The 8,496-nt window shown below is 35.2% G+C and overlaps 1 long non-coding RNA gene across 1 annotated transcript; it reads right to left on the bottom strand.

The window, feature by feature from the left end:
- Window positions 1-3,759: 3,759 nt before the first annotated feature.
- On the bottom strand, window positions 3,760-5,035 carry LOC110482540 (uncharacterized). Its single transcript, XR_002467425.2, has 3 exons — window positions 5,002-5,035; window positions 4,412-4,481; window positions 3,760-3,818 (listed from the first exon to the last, which is right to left on the bottom strand). It is a non-coding gene; the product is annotated as an uncharacterized LOC110482540 (long non-coding RNA).
- Between the last annotated feature and the right edge of the window lie 3,461 nt (window positions 5,036-8,496).

The raw sequence follows: 8,496 nt of genomic DNA, 5'->3' as shown, positions 1-8,496 counted from the left end.
AAAAAGGTGTCCATGTAGAAAAAGCTGTTCCTAAGGGAAAACATAATTATAAAACATTGAAGGAGTTTTGCCACAAATATGCAAGTTCTTACTTCTTATACTGTATGTATTTATTACACAGAGTAACTTAGTAACACTAGGATTTATAGAAAATACTTCACAATTCAATTTAGAATTCATTCTGGATGTTTCAAATTCTGGATGTCTCTGGTGAGATAAGCCTTTTTAAAAGCCTTACTGTATGTGTGTGACTGCTCAGGATTTCCTGAAAATCCAGCTGCAAAACTGCAACCCTCTCTGCTCTTCAAGAAACACCACCAAGAGCACTGCATCTGTATTACTTAAAATGTTACTTCTCCAACAGAACAGAAGCTGAGTAAAATACATTTATCAAAATTGGTAGCTATTTGGTTTCAAAAAACCCTACCAATTAATGTTGCTGTGATGCATTGATTTTCTCCTCAGTTTTTAATGAGGGCATGTAGAGCAGTAGAGCTTGGGTTTATTGCTGTAAAAGACAGAAAAATATTCTAATTGGGTAAAAATATAGACTTATACACTGTCAAAATATGATTTCCACTTAGCTCCACTGTTCATTTACATAACCTCAGCAAATTAAGACAAACTTCATACCTCTGCAGTGGAGGAATCTTTGAAGCAAAAACTGTATTTAAAAAAATAAAGAAACCATAAATGGATAAATAAAAGAATTAAAGTAGATAATAAGATACCTGCTCTGCAATTAGCACTGATTAGCAGGGGTCTTAATGAATGTCTATGGAGGTCCTAAGTTAAAAATATTTTTTTAGAAATGTTTTAATTATTAACCATTATTAATTGCAATGCATTTTGAAAAGGCTTTAATAAATTAAGAAATAATGCCTCTTGTTATACAAACCTCAGGTTTTCCAGAGGAACTTTGGATAAGTCCATAATGAACATAAATTCAGGGACAATGGTGTATGTAAAGGTCAAACTCCCACTGTGTTTAGTGCCCAAGCCACACCAAATTCCTAACGGAGGCACTTCAGCCTCCCATATCTTTTCTGAACACACCAAGCTTTAGTAGTTGAGCAGGTCCCACCTATTAAAAACATCTGGCAGGTGAATATTTTAAACCTCTAAGTGAAGGCTTTCAACCATACAAGTATTTTGTCATTCTGGTTTACCCTTTCTATTTCTCTTATTTGTCATTTTTATCTTAGTTTCCCTTCCAGCCATCTCCCCCACTCATTTATTCACTGAATGACTCATCTTCCATCATTCATATTCCTTTTCAACCTTCATTTCAAAACCTCTTTCACCTCAGGAATACTATAACTATACTATAACTGGGATAGAACAACATTTACATTTGAGCTCTTGTAGAAATCAAAACAACCCGAAATTATGATGAACTTACACCTACAGAAGAAAAAAGTTCTGTAGGGCCAGAGAGCGGTGGAATAGTCACCATTCTTAGCCTTATTTGTCTTAAAAACAAACACAAGTTTTCTGCATCTATGTTCTTTCTAGTAGATTCTTTTTTTAAAAAGTCAAAAAAAAAAAAAGAGAAAAAAAATCAGTATTTACATAGAAGTGAGACATTTGGTAGCTAAATACTGGGAAATAAAAGACAAATAGAAAAGCTCAAATCCAGTCCCAAGGGTAACTTGTAGAGAAGATGTTCCAGGAATTGAGAAACTTCAGACATTTCTTGGAGAAATTTAATTTAATAAACCTTGTAAATTGCAAAAGACACTAAGCAGAATATTTTGAAGGCCCATAGAGAACCTTCCAATAATTCATAAAAGAAATAATATGTATTAACCAAGGTGAAGATTTAAAGAGCTGCATATAAGAGAAGCACCTCAATGCCTGGAAGTGAGTATAACATTCACTATAAAATTAATTAAAGATCTGTCTCTTTGGTACCTTATTGTAGCACTGAGATCTTGCTCCTTAAGAGTAAGACACCACAGAAGATGCTACACCTCTGTGAGACTCCTGACACTGATATGACAGGAAGAAACTAATCTAAGCCAAAGACAATTTGCTGACAGGATTCACAAAGAGCATTTTAGCAATATCCTTCTGAAATCCAGAAGGAAAAAAGAAAAGGGAACAAGAAAAGAAAAAAAATGAAAGACTGTTTTAATGAAAGATAAAGTTCAATATTAGCAGGTGAGTTAGATAAAATTAATAGCATGAGACTGAATTTCCTTTTATTTCTTTTTTTAATTCTGCTTTTGCTAATGATAAACTCAGCACTGCTACCTTTCTTCAATTACTAAAGTTTGTTTATGGGGCACTTACAGTGGCAAAAAAAAAAATCTCTGAAAAAGAGAAATATAGGGGAAAGATATGGAGACAGAAAACACCCAGGGAGAAATTTAGAAGGGTTAGATTATGGTAATAATTCATTAAAAGTCTAATATATGTCCCCCTTGTACTATGAAGGGCAATTTAGATTTACACAAATATTAACAAAGTACTTTGTTTGTATGAGTGCACTTGTGTATGCAATGCAATAGTAAATAAGTATCACAGTACCCCAGGATGGTTTGGGTTGAGAGGGACCCTAAAGCTCATCCAGTTCCCATCCCAACACCTTCCACCATCCCAAGTTGCTCCAAGGCTCATCCAGCCTGGCCTTGGGCACTGCCAGGGATCCAGGGGCAGCCCCAGCTGCTCTGGGCACCCTGTGCCAGGGCTGCCCACCCTGCCAGGGAACAATTCCTTCCCAATATCAAAATCCCTTCTCTCTCACTTTGAAGCCACGTATATGAAAACATACATATATATCTATGTGTCAAAGTGAAAAAATACCTACTGCTCAAATGCATAGAAAAGCAGAAGACATCACATTATAAGATTTCCCATAGCTTTAAGATGCATATTGATTTATTTGAGGTATACATATATGCAGAAAAAAGGAAATTCAGTCTCAAAGTTGTTCTTCTTTCTATCCTAAAATAAAAAAGGTTTATTTGCTTCTACATTTTACATACAAAATGTTCTTGCAGAAGTAAATACAGAGCTTTTGAGTTTATAGGGAATTTGCATTGCATATACAGTAATAAAATTTGCCATTTCCTAAGAACTGGATTTAATAACTACTAAAATTTCCTAATCCCTGTGTTTACAAGTACACCTTGTGCATGGATAGGAACAAGTGCTGGGACATTAATCTTGTTCTCACCCACAGACCTGAAGGCAAGGGTTTAACCAGCCATCAGACTTATTGTGGCTTGACTTCTCCCCTGATATTCTTCTTTTTACTGGGATAAAGAGAAGGGGAAAAAAAAGTACCAAGATACCATTATAAAAATGTCTGTGAAGAATAAAGGAAGGGAGGCAACCTCTCAGAAATCTCTCTTTGTACTTTATACTTACAACTGAAGATGGTACGTAAATAAATCCTACTGTGGCTCACTCAAATGAGGTAACACTGTGGAAAATGCAATTTTCACTCTAAAATCACCAGGTTTTATTCATATAACTGAGAAATAAAACACAGTGAATTATTTAGTGATAGTTTCAAAATCTATCAGCTAAGATTGAAAGATTATCCATTTGACAAAACTTCACCATCCAAAAAAGATGTCCAAAGACAAATCATCTCCTCATAAGGGTAAGCAGTAAAATATAAAACACAACTACAGACGTTTCCATGAAAATGCACACAAATCCTTACATTTTCTCTGTAGACATGGCAGGTTTCAGTTTCTGAGGGAAAATATCTGACAGATGTTCTGGAGGGTTTCAGGAGAAGACCAAGCTGCTGAATGAGAGCCAGTGAACGCCAGAAAGACACAGATTGATATTTTCTTTCTCACCTAAAAAGAAGTACAGATTTTAAAAGGATATGATGCTTACTACTCAAAATTTAAATTATCCCCTGCTTTTCCACATCCCAAACTCACTGCAGAATGAAATGCACTTATCAGCCAAATACATATTCAATAGATACCCATTAGGAATATCGGGCAAAACTGGCAGAAACACTCTTTTGAGCTGATCTTGATCACATTTCTTCTGTCAACATGTTTAAGTTATTTGCTGTCCCTGAACATATTCACTTAGTTCCAGAGATTAAGAAATTCTCAGTAAACAATTTTGCCCCTGGAGTGGATTAGCAGGACATATTTGCTATCTGTCATCAAAGCCATTTGATATCATTCTCTCATTAGGAGCCATGGCAACAGTGAAGAGTGAAAAATGATGCTTTTGAGGGAAGGCTCAGGCCTCAAAAGAGATGAGGTGCTCCCAGCACAGAAGCTGCTCTCCCAGTGCTTCCCATACCCAAGGAAGTACAATTCCCTCCGAAATTTGCCATGAAGCTTCAGGTCTTTCAAGGCTTTCCCACCTAAAAAGGGATTGCTTGCCTTATTGATAGACTTGGTTTCCTACAAATCTATAAATTACTCACCTGTGGCCCACTTGCAAAGACACAGGTCATTCCAAAGGCAGGGATTTTGGTGAGTGTTGCCCACTGCAGACTATTGGTTATCCAAAAGCATTTCACAGATGATTAAAAAAAAGCCAAAGTATATAGAAAATTTTATTTAATGTATTAGTTGTTTTGAAAGCCCATTAAGCAGCAATAAGAGGCATCACTCACTGAGGAATAATGCTGTTGGGAAAGCCTGTATAGAAGAAGATTAATAATGGAAAAAAGAAAGAAAAAAAAAAAACAAAAAAACCACTTTTCAGCATCTCTCCTATGGATTTCTCTACTCACTTTGTCCAAACCAAAACATGGGAGGTGCTACAACTAAAGTTGGATATACCTGTTACTAAACATGCAAGTCTGGTACTACCAGCATTTGATCCCAGTATGACTTCTTCAGGAAAAGGGAAAATAATCTCATCCTGGTCCAAACTTGGAGAAAATTGAACTCAATCCCCATGCAAGAGCAGCTAAGCAGGTCAGAACCAAAGCAAGGAAAACCCATTTGCATCCCTTCTCTCTACCTGGCTCAGACTTCCTCAGGATCAAGTGCAATAGAAAACACTCACCAAACACTTCACAATCCATGAAACATTATTGGGTTCTATTTGGTCATCATCATCTTACAGCAGCTTAGACAGAGCTCAAACATGGTTCTAGCAAGAGAGGGGATGAAAAATAAGCCCTAAACATACAATTACCCTTTGCAGGAACTACAAAAAATCCAGGCAAAAATTTGACTGTCTCAAAGCATCTGGGGGAAAAAAAATGTTTCTCTGACAATGAAGCCAAGGTGCCACTTTTTCCTTTAAGTATTTTGTGTTCCCTTGCTCAAGGACAGGAGTGTTCATTTTGAATAAAGAACTGGAGAGTTTTATTTTCTCAGTCCCAAGTTATTAGCTGCCACCATGGTGATGAAGCTGTTGTGACTACTGTGGCCTCTCTTACTAAACAGTGAAGTAAAATCCTATTTCAGTAACACAAAAACTGTATTTAAAGGAATGGTTCTTTATCATGGGTATATTTATCAGAGCAGAGACTAAAAGTGCTATTCACTTTCAGCTTTAAGCATCAACTCATTCATTTTCGCTTTTTCTTCTAAAAACAAAAAGAAGAGCATAGGTGAAAGGAAAACTCATCAAAAGTGACCTGAATGTGAAGTTTCTGATTATATATATCCATTTTTATTGCTTATCCTACTCTTTAATAACCATGGAACACATGCACTGTCCATCACAAAAAATAAACAAATTCACACGTACAGCAAACACTAAAGTTCCTTTATGACAGATTAAGTGCTATACTTCTTTCAAAACGTGGCTTATTAAAGCACTAATTATCTGAATTTGTCATTCAAAAGATATAGTGAAAATTAGTCCAGGGTACTCAAATTATTGGACCTCAGGACTTCAGGAGGGTATTTTAGGTTTCAGTGACAAAAAAATATCACATGCATGCATTTTTTAACTGTGTCTTTCCAATTCATTTTTTCTGCAAGGACAGGCATCTGTTCTGTCAAAAAACAAGGGGAATTAAAAACATACCACCCACCCTCCTTGCAAGAAAAATGCAGAAAGGCAAGGAAACTTCCCTTCATAAGTTTCAGAGCTTCAGATTAAAAATCAACACACAACAGCTACGGGGAACATTTCTGTTTCCACCTTCCATAACTCTGATCTGTCCTGCCATCACTAGGCCAACCTACAAGAGGAACAGCACTCAGCCTATTAATTCACTTTCAATTGAGGTTATTTCACTTAGCCAAGGAAGAAAATAAAACCACACAAGGTAAAATTAAAAGTCACAGACCATTCACTGTCAAAACCCATGCACTTAACAACCTCAGTTCATTATGAGGCCAGCTAATTAGAAATGCTTCATGGAGACATCAATAGTTTTAGCCTGATCTCTGCAGATTTTTTGTTGTTGTCTTGTTGGTTGTTTTTCAGTTTGGCTAGATGCTTGAAAATATAATCAACAGGCTAAACAGAATTTCAGCTAAGATATATGCTTTAATTATAGGAACTTCAAACAAGTTGCCAACTTGGCTTATCTGACAAAACCCTTTTCCAAATTGATTTAGAATATTCTGCCATCACCTCGTTAGTAGTACAGTTAAAATGCATTACTTGGGTCAAAAGATGCACATGTATTCAAAGACTTCCACAGAAACCCAAAGAAAAACCATTTCAGTTAATGTAATTAATATCTCAAGAGTTCTAGCAAATTGCCTGATACACAAAGGTGGTAAGTAGCAAAATGTTGGCAAGAGAATAATCCTGGGAAAAAGTGTTTTTCTTTGCTCTTACTCATTCTCTTTATTTTTCCTAACAATAGGTAAGCTTCTAATCTTAGGTATTCTTCTAGGGAGAAAGAAACCCTTTCCTTCCATATTTCATTCTTTCTGGTTATGAGTTTGGGAATTGCTTCATGATTCTGAATGTTTGCAGTTTCAAGTGTCTACATTGAAAGATATTAATGGAACTAGATAAGACAATTATATTTGAGTATTCAAGAAATAAAGGCACAAAAATCATCAATTTTCATACTGTGTGCCTATAATTACTTCAGTTGATTGACTTACAGTTTGAAATTTTGATAAAAATTCTAAAAAAGTAAAAGGAGAAGGCTATAACTGATACTGAGCAAAACAACAAAAAATCAGCAGGCCTTTAAAGTTATTTCAGACTTTGCAGTCAATCTCAGGAACACTGATGCATCCGTGGTTCAAACCTTGATATTTCCTATGAGATAATATAGAGAAGTACAATTTTCTGGAGTGTAATTGCATAAAGTATTTCTAAAAGAGTAATAGATGAATTTTGGGGTATCTATCAAAGGAAATTTAGTGAAAAATAAAATGCATTTGGTTGAAAATGAGGAGATTCTGTCACATTAGGCACCACTGCCCTCTTCAGTCAGGCAGACATCAATTTCATACACTTGTTCAGAGGACTTTGCCTGATAAATCCCCACCAAAATACCAATTATGAACTTTATTTTTACTTTAGGGAACACTTCTCTCCTAATAACAGGATATGATGCAGCATTTCATTAACCTAATGAAAATAGATCTTTTGTTGTAATGTTTGATTTGGCACATGGCTTAGATTCATGTGCACTATGAAGGCAATGTGCATTTCTCCTTTATATATATATATATATATATGTATATATGTATGTATATATGCATATATGAATTAGAAAAATATGTTCTTTTTTTGAGAGAAATATGCATCACAAAGAAAACAAGTAATTAATGGTTTTAATTCACTTCATACCTGACAGGACTACTAAGCAATCACGTACCTTCAAATCAGGACTTCAATCAACTTGCAACAACTGCTAAATTAACATAAAATCTCACCTCTATATTTTAAAAATAAAAAAATAAAACAACACCTCAGTACATCTTTCACAATACTCTCTGACAAGGATGTGATAATGCATAACTAACACTGAAAATTTTTCCTTAAGGTTAAAATATACACTTTGCAAGCAAAACATCTGAGATCTGAGAGTTTTCAGGTACACTGGGATCAAAAGGTAGCACTGAAACCCCAAAAAATCCAAAGAGAGATCTGGATGTCAAGAGATTCTTAGTTCAATACTTTTTTAATCATAACACTTAAGAATTGAATCTTAAATTAAGAGAGAGAATCTTTCAACACATGGCAGCATGAGAACACTAGGCAAAACATTCCTTTTAACCAATGGAAAGAAAAGTAGTTTTACTTCTCTGAGCTTTAATTTATTTTCCTTTTTCTTGTTAGTAAAATGGGAAAAGCTGTAATTTGTTTTTCATGTCTCCACTTTCAAACACAGTGAAAATTTACAAAATCGTAGAGTATCCTGAGTTGAATGGGAGTCACAAGAATCACTGAAGTCCCACTCCAGCCATTCAGATATTATCTAAAAGCATGTCATATTAAGTAAGACCCTGAGCAACCTTGAAAGAAATCATTAGAGAGAAAAAAAATTGCACAGCAGTTTATCTCCAGACTTTAGAAAGTATGTCACATCTAGAATCAAAAATTAGCTGTCCAGTAGCCTGCTGAGGCAGT

The sequence above is a fragment of the Lonchura striata genome, chromosome Z, assembly GCF_046129695.1.
Source record: "Lonchura striata isolate bLonStr1 chromosome Z, bLonStr1.mat, whole genome shotgun sequence".
NCBI classification, from domain to species: Eukaryota; Metazoa; Chordata; class Aves; order Passeriformes; family Estrildidae; genus Lonchura; species Lonchura striata.
The sequence above is the reverse complement of the archived record's forward strand: the minus strand, read 5'-3'. Positions and strand labels throughout refer to the sequence as shown.